Source organism: Metopolophium dirhodum, chromosome 1, assembly GCF_019925205.1.
Source record: "Metopolophium dirhodum isolate CAU chromosome 1, ASM1992520v1, whole genome shotgun sequence".
In the NCBI taxonomy this organism is placed as follows: Eukaryota; Metazoa; Arthropoda; class Insecta; order Hemiptera; family Aphididae; genus Metopolophium; species Metopolophium dirhodum.
In genome coordinates this window covers 121,791,300-121,812,231 of record NC_083560.1, presented here as the reverse complement: position 1 = coordinate 121,812,231, position 20,932 = coordinate 121,791,300, and the positions used below count along the sequence as shown (strand labels likewise).

At 29.6% G+C, this 20,932-nt stretch overlaps 1 protein-coding gene across 1 annotated transcript in view; it reads left to right on the top strand.

Moving 5' to 3' along the window:
- Window positions 1–20,932, top strand: part of LOC132934407 (uncharacterized) — a 104,675-nt gene that overhangs the window by 13,472 nt on the left and 70,271 nt on the right. The window lies entirely within an intron of this gene.

Below are 20,932 nucleotides of genomic sequence, written 5' to 3'. Positions count from 1 at the left end.
TTCTTTGAATACTAGATGGTAAGACCTGAAGCTGCAATAAAATAGAATATAAATTCAAATAAATGTACCTATATATTATTCTGTCTTGCAAACGTTGTATGTTATATGTTTTACGTGAAAATACACATTACGTCAACATTGTGGTGGGTACTAATGTAGTATACTGGTATGACGTAAACATTTTTTTATCAACTTCAGTCTTACCCCTATTTGTATCAATGTGTTGTAAGATATTTATCGTTTATCAATATAATTGTATTTAAAATCATTTTTGTTGAAACATTTATGGTTAAAATGTGTTAACTATATACTGTTAACATGATAATAATTATAGACGATTGAAACAGCTTGAGTTGGATAAAATCAATAATATTTGTCTTTACTCAAAACTAGCATTTTAAGTCTTATCAATACAAACTCCGGTACCTAGTTCTGGTAGATATTACAATTTGATTAGTAATTATATACAATACTAGCTGAATAACCCGGCGTTGTCCAGGAAAAAAATTGTGATTAATTAACTCCTTTTAGGTGTTATTCGCTGTGGCCGCTGGGTATATGGAAGCAAAATCATATTATATTTTAATTTTTAGCCATCCCGCGTGGAGTTTCCCGTGAGTCTCTCTTATGGTTATTGTAAGCAGTCTATCTGCGTTAAATTGCAGATACAGCGAAGTGGGTGATAAAATATAGCCTATAGCTTTATAGTTGAAAAACTGTTTATACAGTGTACCTAAAATAGTATTGAAGTCATAGTTGATCATCCCTGATTTTTAGGAGTATTTAAAATGTATACATATACTAATATATTTTGGGGGTTATTTTATTTTAATTAATTTAATTTAATTTTTACCGACAAATTGACGTAATTGTACCTAGCTTTGTGAAATAATTCGCATATGTAACCAGCAACCAAAGGCAACCATTAATAAACAAAATAAAAGTTTCAATTTCCACCATGATTCTTAAGATCTCTGTTTGACCACCTCTTTAAAATATGAATATCAGAAAATCCTTTTTTATTGCACGTCTAGATCATTAGAGGAACAACTATTCCAAATATCAAGTTTGTACGTTTTTCATTTTATAACTAATGTTGTATATTTAACTGTTGTATTCTTTCGACCTCTTATTTTCCCTTTTAGGTGTTGAATTCCCAAAAATCTTTTCTTAGCGGATGCCTACATCATAATAGCTCTCTGTATGCCAAATTTCCACCAGATCCGTCCAGGAATTCTAGCTAGGCAATTATGAGGAATGAAAAGCAATCAGTCTATCAATTTTTCCATGTTTACCCCCTTTAACCCCTGTAGAGTTGAATTTTGAAAAATCCTTCCTTAGGGGTGTTTTGCATCACAAAATTAAACTACTGTCTAAATGGTTACTCTTAGCTTTAGTGGTTCCGGCTAGATGATTTTTTTCATTTTTACCACTTTTAACCCTTTTAACCACTGTAGGGGCTGGATTTTGAAAAATTCTTTCTTAGTGGGTGTCTACATCACAAAACGAAACTACTGTCCAAATTTCATACTCATAGCTTAAGCGGTTCCGGTTAGGAGATGATGAATCTCTCAGGACAAGTTATTTTATACATAAAGACAATATTATTACGAGGACGTATCCGCATGTATTGTAGTTGTCTCTATCTTACAAATGTACAACATAGCCAAAAACTGTTTTGCACGTAACAACTTTACTTCCCTTGTTATAAATTACCAAAATTTCACAACGCATAGGGAAAAACTTTGTCTGTGACGTAGCGTTTTTATTTTTTGGACAACATAAATACAATTTAAGTTGTCAGTTTATAAACATTAGGTATTTTTGTTTTTGTTTTTTTTCATTTAATTATTAAAAATGATTGGTAAGTGTTATCAAAAAAAAAATTAAAACGTTACGTCACAGACAAAGTTCTTTGTTCTTTTTGCGTACCCGGAAAACAGTTTTTGGCTTGGTCGTAGGTACATTTGGAAGACGGAGAAAACACATATTGGTAGCACGTGGTAGCACGTCCTCTTAAAAATTATTTATGAATTCAGTGAAATACTAATAAAAAAAAACATAAAGCTATATTAATCATTACAGTTATAATTCATAAACAAGTATCCATGGAGTCTTAGCAGAAATGTCCAACTATCGTCCAAAATTATTTCAAAGATGAGGGCTTTGGCTTGAAATTACCTACCTACTAATATATTATGTGTAAAAGATCAAACGCGATTTGTTCTGATTTCATATCAGCAAATCAAAATATTACCTACCTACTTATAATATCTTATTTGTTGATTTAATACATGTGTGCACAGAGTAAGGTCTAGAGTAGTAATGATTAATTATAGAGGTCACCGTAAGTTTGTCCGTCCGAGAATGCATTAAACTACATAGGTAACTAAATAAGGAGCTGAATAGGGAATACGATCGTCTATACATTATATATGCAGGATATTATGCCATAATATTATAGTAAATGTTCAGTGCAAACACAAATAAACCTACAGAAACTATTCCGGGACCTAAGTTTCAGTCACCGTCCAATTACGTCGGACAAATAAAAACTTCTGACTTTGAATTATAGAGAAATAGAGCACTTCATTGAAGGTCCTTCTATATAGTTATGGTAATAACTATTTACTATTTTCGTGATCCCGTCGTAAAAATATAATAGGTTACGTGCAGAGCACAATATTATAGTGCTGCTTCAAACAAAAATTAATTTATACGATCAAATGTGTTCAATTGACTTTAAACCATTTTAGAAATACATATTAATTGAACGATATTCTAACCAAAGTGTAATCCATGTCTCATAATATGAGTTAATGTTTCGTATATTATATCTAGAACATCGTATTATTTAACTATGCATAGGTCAGGTGTTTTGGGTAAAATCGTTTACACTATTACACTAAAGTTTTGACTACACTATACAAATATATATATATTTCTATGCCCCCGTGTGACTTTGATATCCTTCTCGGTGTTAACCGCAAATTAGTACGAACGATGGGTCGGGCGGAGATTGGGATTAAGGAATGACAGTCAATAGGTAATTTTATATTATGACCTCGATCTTTGAAAAATAACACGGCTTTGTGGAAAGCAGTCAAACGTAGTCAGAAGTCAATCGATTAAGACAGGAAAATTGTAAATATATTATAAATTAGACAATTTAACACATTATATTAATTTTATAAAATAACTTTTTTCTTTTTTGAAAAAAATTCTTTTTTAATAGCTTGAACTGAGTCCCCTTACAAACTTCATCCTTACTAAATATTATCATACCTAGTAATGAATTATAAGGTTTGTATGTACATATCATGCTTATCACTACCTAAATACTTAGATTTACATTTATCAGTATAACAATTTGAAAATTTGAAATATTGATATCAACGGTTGAATACAATTTACGGTTATATAAAATAGCAAAAAATATGACAGTTTTGCAATAATAAATTGAAATAATAGTACATCTAATATCTAATTATTACTAGTACTTGTAACGGTACAAAAATCGTCACCAAATATAATATGCACATCCATAGTCCACTCACACACCACCACAAAAACTCACAAATACCAATGGATAAAATAACACATTGTGACAAGTGATAACCACGCCGACATATACAGGAGAATCCACGGTCGGTGCGGTTCTCACAACGCAAACTTAAACCAACCACGAACCACGATCAAAACAACGCAAACAGTATAAATACAGGCGCCTCGCAGTGCTAAGTCGTTATCTTGCAATGCTTCACTATTCATAAAAATACAATCCCTTTCATATTGTATAATTTCAGGCCACGCCTCCTCAGACCTGACCAAGCCCGCGTAGCAAGCTTCACCAAGTCTACTACGTTGCCCGGATTACACAAACTCCCGATATTGTAAATAGTATTATAAGCTACAATTAAAATAATTCAATAAAGAATAACGTGATATCAAAACATTTGAGTTATCATTCACGAGGCGGCGGACCGACCAAGGTCATACCATTTTGTACTTATTAAACTAATTATTAACGCCTTACATTTTTTTTTAAATTGTTATTTAATTTTTTAAATAGTCTTTGAGTGACAATAATATTATTATATTAACATTACACGAGCCGGCGATTGGAAAATTTGAAAATTATATTTTTAACTTAAAACAAAAATAATATTACGAACAGTAAAACAGGAATTCAATGTACTTACACTAAATATACATTTTAAATTATATTAGTTTTTAAAGAGTAAACTGAATTATGGCTGTTGGGGCATCCAATATATTTTGTGGTCTTAGACCGACAATATACCTAGTGGCGGAAAAGTCTATGTATTTCCCAATCTCTGATTACTGTTTTTAATATATTTATTAATTGATTAGGTTATTTTGAAGATGATGTAGAAAAATTATATTTTTTATTTAACATGCGTTAAAATCAAAATTATTCAAAAATGATTATTATAATTTTTTTTCAATTCTATTTATTAGTTAAGTTATAATTATAAAACATTTTGCTTACATAAATTGGTTAAAAGTTTAATGAATGCTTATATTAAATGGACCACTAGTAGTACCTACCTAATTCAATTTTCTTTTTTTAAGAATTAAAAGAGTAGGTATTAGGTAATAGGTACTCGAAATATTTTAGAATTTGAAGTAATTTTTGATCTTTCACACAAACGTTCATTAATGTATAGAGTTCATTAGTTTCATGGTTAGTATGTGATAAATTACCGATTTTCCAAATACGATAGGTTAGGTTAGGTTACGTATTTTCAGTATCAAGTATTATCAAGTAACTACTATTTATTTCTGTTTGCCTCATCCAACTTTTATAAATGTAAAAATTCCTAAAATATAGTTTACAAAACCAATTCTGTAACTCGATAAAAAAATTATCATTCCAAATTAATGCATTTTTTCAAATTTAAAACAAAAATGAAATTATGAATTAAAAACGTGATTAATGCAAACGTATTTTTTTTTTTTTTTTGATAATCAAAATAGTGAACTTAAAACGTTAAAATAATTTTATAATTCCTTCAGTAAATTACAAGGAGATTTGTTTGCTTGCCACGGGTTCCTGCAGTGAAAGGTTTTATGGGACAAGCGTTTATCGTACACGGCCAACAGACATATTATAATATTATTAAACCTTAGTGAGCGGACGACGGCGGCGGCGGCGACGGTGGTGATGTTGTTATTTTCTTTTCAGAGAGACGTCTCAATCCTCGGAGAGATAATACTCTCACCACACGTGTTCTGTTATATATTTCATATTACAACATATAACTCGGAGCCCTTTTTTGCTCCCTAATCTCTGGCCTACGGCACCTATTCTGCTGCTGCAATATTTTGTGTTTTGTATTTTTTTTTCCCGTATTTTTTGAATAAAATCATTCCTACGACGTTACATAGTTACCTATGACGCATGCAATAAAACAAATCATTTAGTTGTAGACTAAAACGTCGTTATACTTAGTGCTAACATGTACCCGCTTAGAATCGCTATAATCGCTTTTTTTACTTCTTGTACTAACTATATTGTAGTTGAACCCTATAGTAATTGCAGTTGATATACGTACCCATAGGTTACTAATACGTAATTTGAGCGTTTGAAAATATTAATTATATTATAAATTTAAGAGTTAATATTATTCGTAAGTAATAATTTTAAATCAAATAAGAACATTAAGAGGTATCATATTATTATATTATAATTATGTGATTATAAAAATATTACCTATTATTATTACTATATTATAGTCAATTTTCACATGGCACGTATGCTACACGCTCAATATAATTAGACCACAGAACAAATATACCCGTCGCGCTTTTAACATCCATTGCATAGATATTCCGACCCGACTGGCTGGTCCCTCACTAATTCAAATATAATAATATTATACCTATATGCACGTAGCTTCAATGAAACCACAGCACGACACGTATACAACGATCTCCACAGCTATATTACTTTTAATTGAAAGGTATAAATGACAAAATGAGATACGTCAGTTAGTCAGTCGTGGTCAGCATGTCCTAGGAATTTAAACATGAATGTGCTAATTGTACCCGAACCATCCATACCATATTATTATCTCATTGTTAGGATAAAATATTTTCCTAAATTCGACTGAGTTCTAATTTTTCATTGCAAGTCTCTCTACGCATAACTGTCTCATAAAATCGAATATAATAATGAAGTGATTAAATTATTGAATACAATTTTTTTTTTTTTAAAGTTCGATTGATTATAATTATGATTAGTCTGGATTTAGGTTTGTTTTTTTATACTCTACTATTTCACGTTTACTCTAGAGTTTTGTTAATTAGATATTCGAGAAACACTTTTCTTCTTTGAGTTGAAATTATTATACGTAAAATATAATATTATATTGTACTCGCACATATTATGTTGAAACCTAAAAGTCAAATTTTTAAACCTATTAGTATTGTTTTATTTATGTAATAATTGTTAATATATTGTAGTTATACCTAATTACCATTTAATTGTTCTGCTCCAGTAGTAAGCTTCTTAAAAGTACATTCACGGTGTGTTAAATTAAATACAAAGTTGTATAACAAATATACGATTATATTATTCTTATTAATATTATATTTATTATTATGTAATTATGGTTAATGGATATTATATACGCTATACTAGATGACTTTCATCGATAGTTCTAAATAACAGTTGAAATGTTGTAATATTCAATCAGACGAAATACATTTATCATAGTAAAATGATATGTTTTAAGGACACTATTTTCTTAGAAAAGTAAATTTTTAATTTAGGTGTTTGTATATTTACAATTACAATAACAAATATTATTAATGCTGGCTTATTTCCCCTTGTATTATGATATTTACTACTATAGATACTTACTAAATTATAATCATTGCTCATTTGTTTTCAATATTACAATAAATTACAATGTAACGATAAACATGATTATAAGTAGTTATTTTGTCCATAATAAAAATTATTTTAGATTCAATCGAAGTAAATCGCTACCTATATAACATTTATTTGCCACAACTATTGACGTTTTAACTTCTAAAATATTTAAGTATTTATACAACCAAACGCAAGTATTTGAACAACATATTGTGCAACAAAAAAAAAACATGTGTTAGAATCGACTTAATATTCAAATTGTACTGAAGGTATTTAAACAATTATACCTAAAAGAAATTGCAGATAGTGAAAGCAAAAAATATCTTAACAGGCTATAACAATATTTACAAATCATTTATATCATATTTTTTTCTTTGTTTCGACTTTCAATAATTATCAGGTTAAAAAATAATAATTTTACTATGATTGTCTTATTCATATTATAATAAACTACCAAAAATTCACAAGACGGTTTCAAAATTGATGATTTATTCGTGTACCATTTTGATTGATCGATTATATCGTTTTTGTAGGCAATAGGCGTATGGGCATTACAACTGATTAAGATAAGTATGGTTACTAACCCATTGGTGAGATTAAGATATTCTTTTTAAAATTCTTATATTATTGTATAAAACTATTTTATCATTAATGGTAATATTTTAAATCAACAACAGTTCTTATATTAAAATTCTATAATAAAATTATACATGTATTATAAAAAATTATTATATTAAGTTTTTACTTTTTTTATAGAAACATTCAAAACTTATTATTTTAAATAACTTTTAAGCTATATGCATAAAAAATGTACTATACATTTCATAAATTATGGAATAAATGTACTTACCTTTATTCAAGCATGTTTATTGTGTGAATCATTACAATGGTAATACATTCCACACTATTAAAAACATTAGTATTTCTATAGACTAGAAAAAAAATTTATATATTTATTTGACATTTACGTCACCATAAAGGTTAGAAGGTATCCATTGTAAACCATAAAAAAAAAGTCTGAAATGTGTAGGTAATGAAAGTTATTTGGTAACGATTTGTTATGTTTGCCTTTTGGGATTTTGGTTTACGTCGGTTTCACTCAACCCTTTTATTTCATGTGCCTGTCAATAAATTATAGAGAGAACTGTGCAATATCGTCCCTCACAAATCGTACAATAAAGTTCATTTTAAGACAGTCGCTCCAATGAATATTCAATAACAAATATAATACGTTTTTAAATATTAAAATTTCTAAAAATAATAATATATCACATTATATTGTGCACTTAATAATTAATATTGTATTAGAACCATTTAATATTTAACACATCATTCTCGGTTCCATATAATATAAAAACAAATTGTTTTTACCTAAGTAGTGGTTAAATTAAATCTATATTTTAAATTTGTTTATTTAAGTATAAAAGATAAAAACCAAAATACCAAAATGAACCATTTATTATATATCTCTAATATATAAAAATCTCGTGCCACGGTGTTAGTGGTCGAACTCTTCCGAAACGGCTTGACCGATTTTCATGAATTTTTTTTTGTATACTTGGTAGGTATGAGAATAGGTCGTAGAGAATTTTCAACCCTCCTAGGTTCAACCCGAGGAGGTTCTAAAACGGGTATTTTGAGATTTACGATTGAAATGTTTGCTTATAAATGGTTGCTACTAGTTGTAGGAAAAACAATTAATAGAAATTAGTATTTATTATTTGGCTCTCATCTATTAATCGGGCAGATCACGTGCAAGCCTGTATCAAATCAAATTGTTGCACATTGCATACTTGATATAGTGTCACACATTTTCCGCGATCCGACGTAGTCGGATTGCCTACAAGGGAGACTGAGTGGTATCCAAAAGGAGTTAAACAATAGCAATTTTTTTTAAAAATTTTATTTTTTAACGGGTTACGAAGTTTGCGGGATCAGCTAGTATATATATATTATTTTCATATACATTATACTTATACACTCTAGAATGGTAGTATGTAACTTGAATATGTAGACATAAAAAAAAATTGTGAAAAATATCAACACAATATTTGCGCACTATACATTATGTTTTTTAAACTATGATGGTATCTTATGGTAGATAGAAACAATTAACAAATGTGTGCACCGGTGCCTTCCTACCTTCCTATACACTGGCAAACGCCACTCCGCAAGTAAACAACGCAGTGCGTGTTTTGTGGCTGTGGAGACCGTTATAAATAATACATATTTTTATAATGTATGTTAAACCCTTTAAGTATAATATGTACACCCACAGTCACACAAATACATTTTTAAACATTTTGTATTTATAGTCTTGGCTGTCTACTTTCATTTCATTAAATATGCATGTGTAAATTCAAAACATAGATTCGCAAGACGTGTCAATATTATTGAAGGCGATGTGTCTTGTAGACTTTGGCGCTTAGAAATGACCAATGGTTACACGGTTGTTAAATATTTCCCCTTGTAACGGATACGCTAAGAATACCGATTTGTTTGCGTTTCAATCGCCATAGTAGCTCCATGGTTGATATTTGTTAAAAAAAAATATAAAAAAACCAACTGAACAACCATACGAACAACACTGTGGCAGTGCCAATGCATTATGGCAATCATATACGTACAATTTTCTGCAATGTAATGTGATCCAAGTCAAAATTAATTTTTTTTTTTAGATCTATGGCTCTGTATAAATAAAATTGTAACTTACGATATTTCGAACACTGCAGAAGTATTATTGTAACAAATATGAGCAAACCCGCAGTATATATATATGTAATACATATGCTTATAACGAGTTTCTCAATACGTTTGTCGAATATAATATTCTTTTGTAGATGTAGAACGATTTTCATACTCATTTTTTCCCCATGCGATGGAAATCAAATAAATAAATACAAATAAAATGAATTTGAGAAACGGATAAAACGTTCACGACGACATGGTTTTTGTCAGAAAATATAAATTGAATAAAACTGGTAGGCAGATGTATAAAAGAAAAATAATAATAACGATACGATAAAAAAATAACGTTTGGTATAAACTGTAAATTTTCTAGTACCTATACACGTCATATTATTATCAGTAGACTAAAAATACATTTAGTATCGTATCGGATGTGACTTCAGGCGAGATATTTCAATAAACTGTTGTAAGTGATCATTTCACGGTGGCGTAAACTCAATAATGGTAAAATAAACTGATAATAACTGGTTTACAAAATGAATTACGAATAAAGGTCATATATTGCTGGGTACGCTATACGACTTTGTTATTTTTCGAAAGTTAAAAACTACATCTTCTAGTTTTTAATAAATTTCGAAAATGCTTTGACGTGTAAATATCACATAATATTTTATTTTGTTTCGAATTATGTCTGAATTTTATTTTACTGTGAGACTTCACGTTTTTATCAAATATTTTTTATATGTCTAATATACATCATATATCATATCATAGTTATAAATACATTACTACCCAGAAATACTAGAAAGATTAAGTGTTTATGATAGATTATTACTGTAACTAGGATCAAACTAGGTTAGGTTAGGTTAGGTAAAAGACATATGATGCTAATAGTATGCTCTAATTTTCCCTTAGTATGTATTATCTTCAAAATTATAAAACAAACAATGGACATCAAAATTTGCTTTAATACGTACATTTAAATTTATTTTTAAAAACTTACAAAAAACAACGAGGCAACAAATGCCTATGAGTAGGTTACAATTAATTGGAATATTTGCATATTTCTTTGTGTATAAAAATAAATCATTTGAGTAAAAGTAGATTGTTTCAAGTTTCTATTATTCTTATTTTTTGAATACTAGATCTTTAGTACCTATGATAACTATGTTTTAATTTCCAATGTTGTCCAACATTTTAACATCAATAATTGTTCATAAACATTTTTGTGGCTTTATTTTAAGCTTTTTTTTTTTAAATTCCCGTAATAAAAACACTGATATTCGATGATAAAAGTTAAAAAATTTTAGATATTTAAGTGATATTATGCCTAATGTCGCAAATTCATAATTGCTTTTCACAGTTTACTACAACGGATTTAAAAACAAACACCTCGAAATGTTTTTAATTTCTTTATTATTTTAAGAATCATAATTTAGCTGATCTGAATAATGCCTGAATGGCCTAAATTATTCCATAAATACTTCAATTTGAATGCTCTGATTAAGTATAAATGATTATATAGTCTTTCATATAATTTCCTGAGCAAATCGAGCAATATTATTATTATATAGGATAGGCATTGTGTTAACACAATAACTGATTTTCGTATAATATTTCGGTATTATTTGCACATAAAACGTAAGTACACATATATTATACACGAACACACATGTACACATATACGTCTTAATTGCATGAATCAGGATTGCTAAGTATATTAACGAGGAGGGTCGTCGGTTGGGCAGGTGAATATTTATAACTAGGGAGAAAATGAATATTTTATGTCTTACCGCGGGGCATTACAACGCTGCACCTCAACTCTGTGGGACGTTTAGGTACTTTACGTAAATATAATAAGACGTCACTGAACTCGGGACATGTAAATCTCGCGACGAAAGAACTAGCGGTTTGTGTGAGAGGAGGGGATGAGCGCACTCAAACGGATACTACTCGAAAGCCAAATCTGACGTTGTATATTATATTATATTATACCCACATAAATAATATACCTGTATTATACGAGACCGTTTGGGGAAAATCGCGGAGGAGCGTAACCTTTTCTAAAGTTGTGGTCCCCCGGGGCCAAATCATCACTATAAACACTACATCACCATTCGTTTGCTCGTTTTTTCTCTTTCCGATTTTTTTCACTATCCTATTTTCCCCCTTCTTCCGCCCTTGTCACGCGCGCTCATCGTCACCAATGCGTACATCACACGTGTGCGTTCCAAAGAAAATATTTATTTTCGAACTTTTAATCCGGAAATGCATTAGCAACTCACCCTCGTTCCGGACACACACCACTCACGCGAATACACTATTGCCTTTATCGAAACCACCGTCATTGACACCGCGACTGCACAGTGTTGTGAAAAACCACTCCGAGGAATCCACCCCCGCGGCGGGTGGCACCTATATTTATATATAGTCAAATCTATATAGGCGAGGGCAAAGGGTCACGGGATCGTAAGGTTTTCGATGTGGAGAAAATAAGACCACCCGCTGTTCGATGAGAATCAATATTTTTATTTCTCAAACTAAATGTGGCGTAATGCGCTTTCGTTTTCATCACGACTGCAACAGGATGAGATAATCAATTTTATTATTACGGTGTTGTATGTTGGTAGCACCGAAGGTAGGTACCGATGTTACGTAGAGTTGATGGAATTGAAATCGGTACCAGTATGTATTAGAATACCATTGAACCAAAACATACCAAAATACCGTAACGATGATTTATTGGCATAGGTACACCTTAATAACCATGTAATAAAACTTTAAAATAAACGATACTAACCGACATTTATGTAACCACGATTGCACAAAATACAAATGTCTACCATAAATATCACTACGATAACTAATTAAAATTGAACATATGATGACAATTGCCTACCTATATAAAACTTTTTAAACAATGTGAGTGTGAGTCCTTTTGGAACTAAAATGTCTAACATTTTTTAACTAAATAGACAACAAAAGCCATAGTAATAAATTCATACTATACATATTTTCCAAGACACTTTATTCGGTATTCCAGTATTATATGGCACCTCTGTACTTCGGTATTATACGGTACTTAAATATTTGATCAATCACTGGTATTATACCTGTATGAAACGGTAGGTATATACCATCAACCCTTACGTGACGTACTACGCGTCTCAGGTATAAACGCATTACGTGCATTTTCGAATTTGATCAGCCCAAGTGACGACATAAACCTACAGGCTAAAATACTTGTACGTGGTGCGTCTATCGATTTAATAATAAAAACGGAACGAGAACGAATTATTATCAACGTGCATGCTTTGTACTCGCCGGATGTTTAATATATATTATACATAATAGCCTTTGTAGCCGATATTCGTTTATGCAATAAATATTATATAAACGCGAGCACAAAGATAATATTTTAATCGGTGTTACTATTATTTATATAGGCACCAAACAATAAGGCTGTTAAGAATCGACGTTCAATAATATAATAATAATGTACCTGGTGAATCATTGTTGGGACATTTTCAAAAATGAGATTCATCCACTAAACGTTATTAAATTCTCTCGCGTACTCAGTATTATTATTGCTATACAATATGAGCGCACAAATAAAACGTGATGTGTGCGAATATCCAACGCTTATATTATACACCTAAAACTCCTTTTAAATTTTAACTATTCAAATATTATATAGCTGTGTGATATTATTATACAATCAAAAGCTTTCAGTTCATTGAAATTCATAATGAAATATTAAACAATTAATAAATTTTAAAACGTTCACATGAAACCATATTAATATAAAATAAGTCATGTTTAATATAAATCACTTGATATAGGGGCCTGCCAATAATACTGAAAACTTCATTGAAGGTCTTGTATTTTTTTTTTGTTTCAGGTAGTAAATCAATAATATTATTAGGTGTTATTTTTCAATGGCGATATTTTCTTAGTTTTTAAAAATATACTTGATTAATATTGGCGTAAGTCTACCCGATTTATCGATAAACGTTCTATTTATTATAATTCGTAATATTATATCATAAGTTAGCACATATTATACTTCATTACCTTTATCAATTCAATGTATACACAATTATCTACTATAATTAATAATCAGGTTGAAATGGACAGAAAGATAATATACCGGTGATATATATTTTCTCATTGTTATCTACTTGTTTTTTTTTTTTTTTTTTTTAATTTACCTAAAGTGTGAAGTTGTATTAATAAACTATTGCACTGAGTACCGCAAACAAATCTATTCTTCACAAAGCGATCACCGTTATATTAAATGAGAAGACTAGTTAAAAGTAATATTTCTAACAACATTAGCAGAAACACTTCACTAGAATAGAACATTTTCTTCTGTGAATACAAATAACCGTCAAAGCATATTACAGATGAAAATTGTCACTTACTTCCAAGTTAGCGTGACTACTTTAATTTCTGTGCTTCATCTTGGTTAAGGTGATTGTCATTTTATCAAAATGTATAGTTAGCAAGATTATTATTATCGTTATTTGTTATCTATATATTTTATATTATTTGCTACCTATATAGGTATGTAATAAAATATATACCGTATACATTAGTGATGTTTAATAATATATTCCGTATTGCGTAAAGTTGTCTTCTGTCAGTTATTATTATACGCTTTAAAATCTGAGTTAAGCGATAAATATCTTGTTTTTTTATAATTTTTTTTTTATTTTTATCGTTTGAATACACTTTTTTAATAAAAAATATGCTCCAATTATCGACTTACAGGGAAGTTTCTGGTAGAAAATTGTCTCTAGTTAGTACTTTGGTAGAATGCTAACTAATTTCTACTTTCTAAAACAAAATTTCACAGTAAATTTTGAAATATTTGGGGGAAAAAATATAAATTTAAAAAATTTAAATTTATCTAACCTAAAACTTACTTCAAAGTTATTTTAATTGAGAAAAAATAAGTCATAAACTATTAATGTAGCTCGTAGTGTTGTATAAAACAATAGTATAATTATTGATAATATATTTATACAATATGCGATTTGTTTTTAATTTATATAAATATAAAATAAAATATCCTTCAAAATATACGCGACAAACCGTTTCCATCAGAATGGTTTTTCATAGTATTAATAATTTTTCATTGAATTAAAATTTAACACATCCATTGCAATGGATCATTATTTTTAAATTTAATTTGTAATTACGGATAACTGGAAACACACCCAAAAACTTAAAAATTAGTTACATACCATAACTCAGTAGTGCTAATTGCAATAAGTTACGTTATTAACTAATTAACATGACTACTAATAATTAATAGGTAACTACTATAACCTTCCATTACTCATACATCCAGTATTCTGTAAGGTAAAATAGAAATCAATAGTTCTATCTTATTCAATGATTATTTATTTAAATCATACAGTCTAGAAAAAAGTTTTAAGAGTATAGAATGATAATGCACTAAATATAATTTTAGCCTCTGAAAAGTTAAAATGTCCCAAGTAGAGTTCAAATACTTTCTAAAATATATTTTTTCCATCGTCAATTTCTGGTTGTGATTAAAATTCGAAAAAAACACTTGTGGTTGAACGTCATGCAAAATATTTATATATTATTCTCCCTTAAGATCCATCAAATACTGGTCAAATTCAACTAAAAAATAGCCAAATGCACATGATGTTTCTTAAATTTAGCATCATGTAATAAAATAATATAATATTTGGGGGGACAAGGTGGCCGAGCGGTCTAACGCGACGGATTCAGCACAGCCGGTCCGAGTTCGATCCTCGACCACTGGGCGGCATTTTTCTCCGTGCAAGTCACGGTGTCCGGAGAACAAGTGCCGCCATCCCCCCACCCCGGGGCACGGCAGAAACCTACGGGTGCCCCATTAGAAATTCTGCCAAACACAACACACACGTGTACCAATCTACCCAATATAAAAAACCTACAGTGCCCTCCCCACACCCAATAGCCTATGTTGCCGCGGGTTACCCAATAAAAAAAAAAAAAAAATATAATATTTATTAGGATAACATTACTTAATTTTTTTTTCAAACATCAACGTAACGTAATTTTAACAAAAGTAAATCGGTCATTTTTAACCAAAAATAACAACATTTTCACGAGTGTCTTTAAGCGTATAATATATGTTAGTATAATAATACTATTATAGATGTCTACTAATAATTTCAAATAATATTTAACACCAAAATCATAATATTTTTTGAACTTCATATTTTACAAAAAAAATATTAAACCACTTCTTAAAAAATACAAGATACAGGTACACAGACCTTTTATATTACATTATTATAATGCACTGGATACTGTAAATTTTAACTCGTAACATTTTACTAACTTTGATGCCATTATAATATGTATATTAGTTTATATTTATATTGCACCTAAATGGATTAAATAAGACAAATACTATGAAGTTCATCTAGACCACACTTTTATAATTTACAGTACCTACTATATTATTATTTATTTGTAATGGTGATTATGTTTTTTTTTAAAATTCCTTCAATTAAAACATTACAACTGCCACGAAAAACCTAATAAAAAAAATAAAAAAGAAGGTTAAACATAATACTTACGTTAGGTACCTTATATGCATACCATTTTTGCATTTACAAACGTATTAAATTATGAGAACCACAAACTGCGAGATAACGTATTATAACAGGTTTGGGTCAATATAATATAGAATGTTCATTAAAAAATAATATTAATACAACTATCTCCACAACAATAGCAATAAGATATTAAGCTTCATAGCAGAGAAACAGTAAAAATAAACATAAACCACAACCCCTATAATATTAGATTTAGCATATTATTAAATTTCCTTTACCAATACCAACCAGACATATGGTATTTTTAAAATAAAAAGTAAATATATTACAATTAAATAAGATTTCCGTAGTGTGTTACAAAACAAAAAATATAAATCTGAATTGTAGAATAATATTACTAGCAATAAATCGATATTATTTTAAGAACGGTTATATAAATATTCCAACACGACTGAAATCTATTCTAGCGTGTTCCATAAAAATCGCATCTTGACTGAAAGTGAATTTTATTTTTTTATTTCAAAAAGCTATGCATGCAGTTTTTGTAGGTTTCTCTATCTCTCCCTCTTTCTTACTCTCTCTCTCTCTCTCTCTCTCTCTCTCTCTCTCTCACTCTCTCTCTCTCTCTATATATATATATATATATATATAATATCTGTTTTTCTGCAACGCATTTGCAAATCCAATCCAACCGAATTAGGTTCTCATTATAAATGTATCGCATACTTGAGAACGATATTAAAACCGCCTCAGTTGATCAGATTATACCTGTGAGTTTAATAATGTATTTTATCGTTTCTGGTCGGTCGAAAAATACATAATATATATTATTATATTATTATAAATAAAGAAATCACAAACAATATAATTTTATGTATTTTTATATGTGTACACAGTTCCGCGGTGGCGCAAAAAATTCCAACGACACAGTCGTATCGTACCTGCATTAGTGTTTTTTTATACTGTTGAATAATCTGGGTATTAACTGGTTCTTTCCATGTATAGGAACGAGTTTTCCTTCATATGTGACGAAGGGTTGGAATTATTTACTTTTATTTCTTAGGAATGAGGAATGTAACAAATTACTTTTCAAAAGAAACGCTATATCACTGAATATATGCATGAGTTTAAATTATCACATGCGCGCGCGTGTATGGACTTGAAAAACGGTTCTCCAGAAAATACGTGTATAATAAAAACGATAAATACCATAGTAACAGCGTCGGGGGTGGGGGTGGATTACATATATTACTCGTGCTTTTCGTAATTTAACTTGACGGTGGGAGTGTGGCGTGTAAATTAATTTGGGATTTACGACTCCGGGAAAAAAAAACGACGTGGTATTCGAATTTGTTTTTATTTTTTTGCATTCGCCTTTCCTCTTATTCTTTCCACGTGGTCACTAATTCATTTCACGCAAGTATAACGCTCAAAGGTTCGCGTAATTGCGTTTTTTTTGTTACTATTATTATTATTTTTTTTTTTATTATTCCCACCCACTGCTTTTCGTAGTTGTACGACCAACGCCGAAAAAAAGAAATGATTAACACACACAAACACGTCATACATTCTTCCATATTTGGGTATTGTTGTGTGAGCGTACTCTTACAGTTTATTCCTACTAGCATGTTGGCGATTTTTATATAATTACCGAGGTAATACTATATGCGTATCGGCGAAAAATTCCGATCCTACTTTTAATGAGATGTCAGCTTTAATTGACCGATTCGTTACAATATTAAGAAATAATAATATCGAGTCTCCGTAATATGAAAGTTTTAAATAATAACAACAACTTGTCTTATTGTAGTACAAGTATGAGTAACAATCTCCACTAAACCGTAATAAATTTATAAAACAGTTAATTCATATAACTTTTTATATATTTTTTTATACAACACTTTTATGACTAACGTTTACAACTAAATCTGAGATTATAATTTATCATCATTGATCACAACTAACGATCAAAGTTTTTGAATTGTATCATCTATAAGAAACGATGTTACCTACTGAAGTACATCTATTGCGATTCAAGTCACACAATAATAATATTATAAAGTACATACGTGTTTGACAACCAATAGAGCAACACGTGTGTTAATCTTTCATTAGTACCGATTTATACTTTTTGGTAAGCAAAAAACGACGTTTTTTTTACACCGATAACATATATTATGATTATTGAATAATTTTATTATGCTGTCATCTATGATTGATAAATTAATAAAAATCATTGCTGAAAATCAGCTAGATTACTTTAAAAAAACCTGTTCTCTCTCTTTCAAGAAAATAAATAAATAAATAAATACGCAAGGAACTTCCAATAATTTTAAAACACCAACGTTACCTTAAAAAAAAAATGATATATATAAATTATTCTCAAATACCTTATTAATGGTGCGGAACATAATCGAAGACCATAATCCCACCCGGTAAATCCGCCACCTCAACTACCACCTACTCATCCATCATCGTTAAAACCATCACACACGGTACAGATAAAACAAAAGCAGCATAATACTTAGTCGGCATCATAATATTCATAAATTGGTTAAAAACATGATCTTTGCCAAAATTACAGCAAAGGACAATACACCTAACAGAGAACTAGAAATCATATTTAACTCACTCAATAGTTTCCCAAAAATCAATTATATTATAGCTATCGGAAAAATTGTACACTCTAAAATATATTATTATAATTTTCTTCAAGAATTTTAAGCAACACATTTTGTATATGTCTTATCAAACAATGAAAAACTTAAATTACTAATGACTAAAAATGTATTTGTTAATATCAATTTATAAGATGTATAACTGTGTAGACTACTTAATCTGATGAAACTATTAGCTGTTTCAAAGGTTTGTCCATCCAAACCCATTAACCAACTAAGTAAAATGAAATTCCCAGAGAAAATATGAATATATCGCTGACATTACAAATAAATCATTTTAAAGCATCTTAAAACGAGGAATACCAACAAATTTTAACCTTTCGTAGCCAGATGTTAATCAAACATGATGAACCTCCGAAGCTCCCATAGCCTCTAAATATCAACTATAACCAATATCAGATAAAAATATTTTTTACCAAATGCATGACAAATAATTGATATGGAATATATAGCACATTTTTGTAACAAAAACATCGCTGAAAATTCTGGTTTACAAATACTCGTATACTTACAGAAATTAGTTCTAAATGAACAATTTAAAATAACCAATTGGGTAGTAAGATACCACATAATTATTAGAAATATAATTTCCTCTTAGACTTAAAACAGTAACTTTGAATATCCTACACTAAAATAAAACCGTCTCCATCCACATAAATTGAATGGAAACTGAAATTATATTATCTACCTACATACTGCATAGATTTGTTCCACTAGAGGGTTTAATTAGTTCTAAACTTTCAAACTAGTTTTGATTAAAATTATAGTGATGTCATTGGTAGACTAACTCACTGAAAAAGTTCACTAGGGTTCAATTCGTTAACTGAAACACTCATTATACCAACCATTCCAAAAATGTTAATCCTCGACTCCTACGCTAGTCCTACTAAAAGTCCTACTTTCATTTTCGAACTGTCATATTATTATAATATATAAGGAAGATACCACATTAGCATTACTCCTATTCAAGTAGCATAGTTTATTATTCAAATAAATACACAATTATTGCCTTTGGTAAAAACCTGGATCCACTTTCACTAGTGGCACTAGTTTATTTTCACAAACCCTTACTATTCAAAAGTGCATATTTCTTTACAATTGTTGGCGTAGAAACAACCTATAGAGACATGCTCCGACATAGACATAAACATTTAATTTTTTTTGTTTTTGTTACCTTTTCACGAGCCAGTCAGAGAAAACCTTTCTGGATGCTGCGTTACGAGACTTGTCTGTCTGCTGCCTATCTAACTCAATCCTCCTCATTCATAAGTAACAACATCTCCTCAAACACGTTGTAGAATAGTTCATCATTAGATAACTTTGTAGTATTTTACTTATTTTTGTATGGCGTACATATTATCTAGAAATTACTCGTTTACAGCTGTTTACATACATTTTGACGTTAGGTAAATAAAAGTATTAATGTATTAAAGTCAGTGAACTAATCAGTAAAAACTTTCATCTTTCGTTTTAGTTGTCCCTATTAAAATAACGATATATACTCATTATTAATTATAAAAAGTATAATGCATATATCCCCCCCCACCATCTTTATAGTATAGGGTCATGTACGTGTTACGTTATTATATAATAACAGGTATTTATTTATTAATAACATTATATATTGCGAATTTTATACTTGTATGGTTTTATTGACCATACGAACCACCACTGAAACCAATACTAGGTGATTCACTTTTCCAAGTAATAAACTATGGTAGGTTAGCTGATAATTTTAGTTTTTCAAAGAATTGGTATTTTCACATTTAACTCTACTTATGAATATCATGTAATAGTATTTGTTTCCTATTTGAAGTCCACGTGTAATCAAAAATCCAATTATTATGACAAATTACTTATTCGGGGGAAAATTGTTGTTAAATGTTTTCTTGTTAATATTATTATAGACATCAATAACTATTATATTATAATTACATGACACAGGGGTGTACATATATGATTTGCTCGGCAATAATAATCAACATCAACGTAATAAAATCTAATGATTTAGTTTCAAACTTATATGACGTGTAGCCCATATTATATTGCCTTTTACTTCTGACGCAGGGGCGTATGAATAA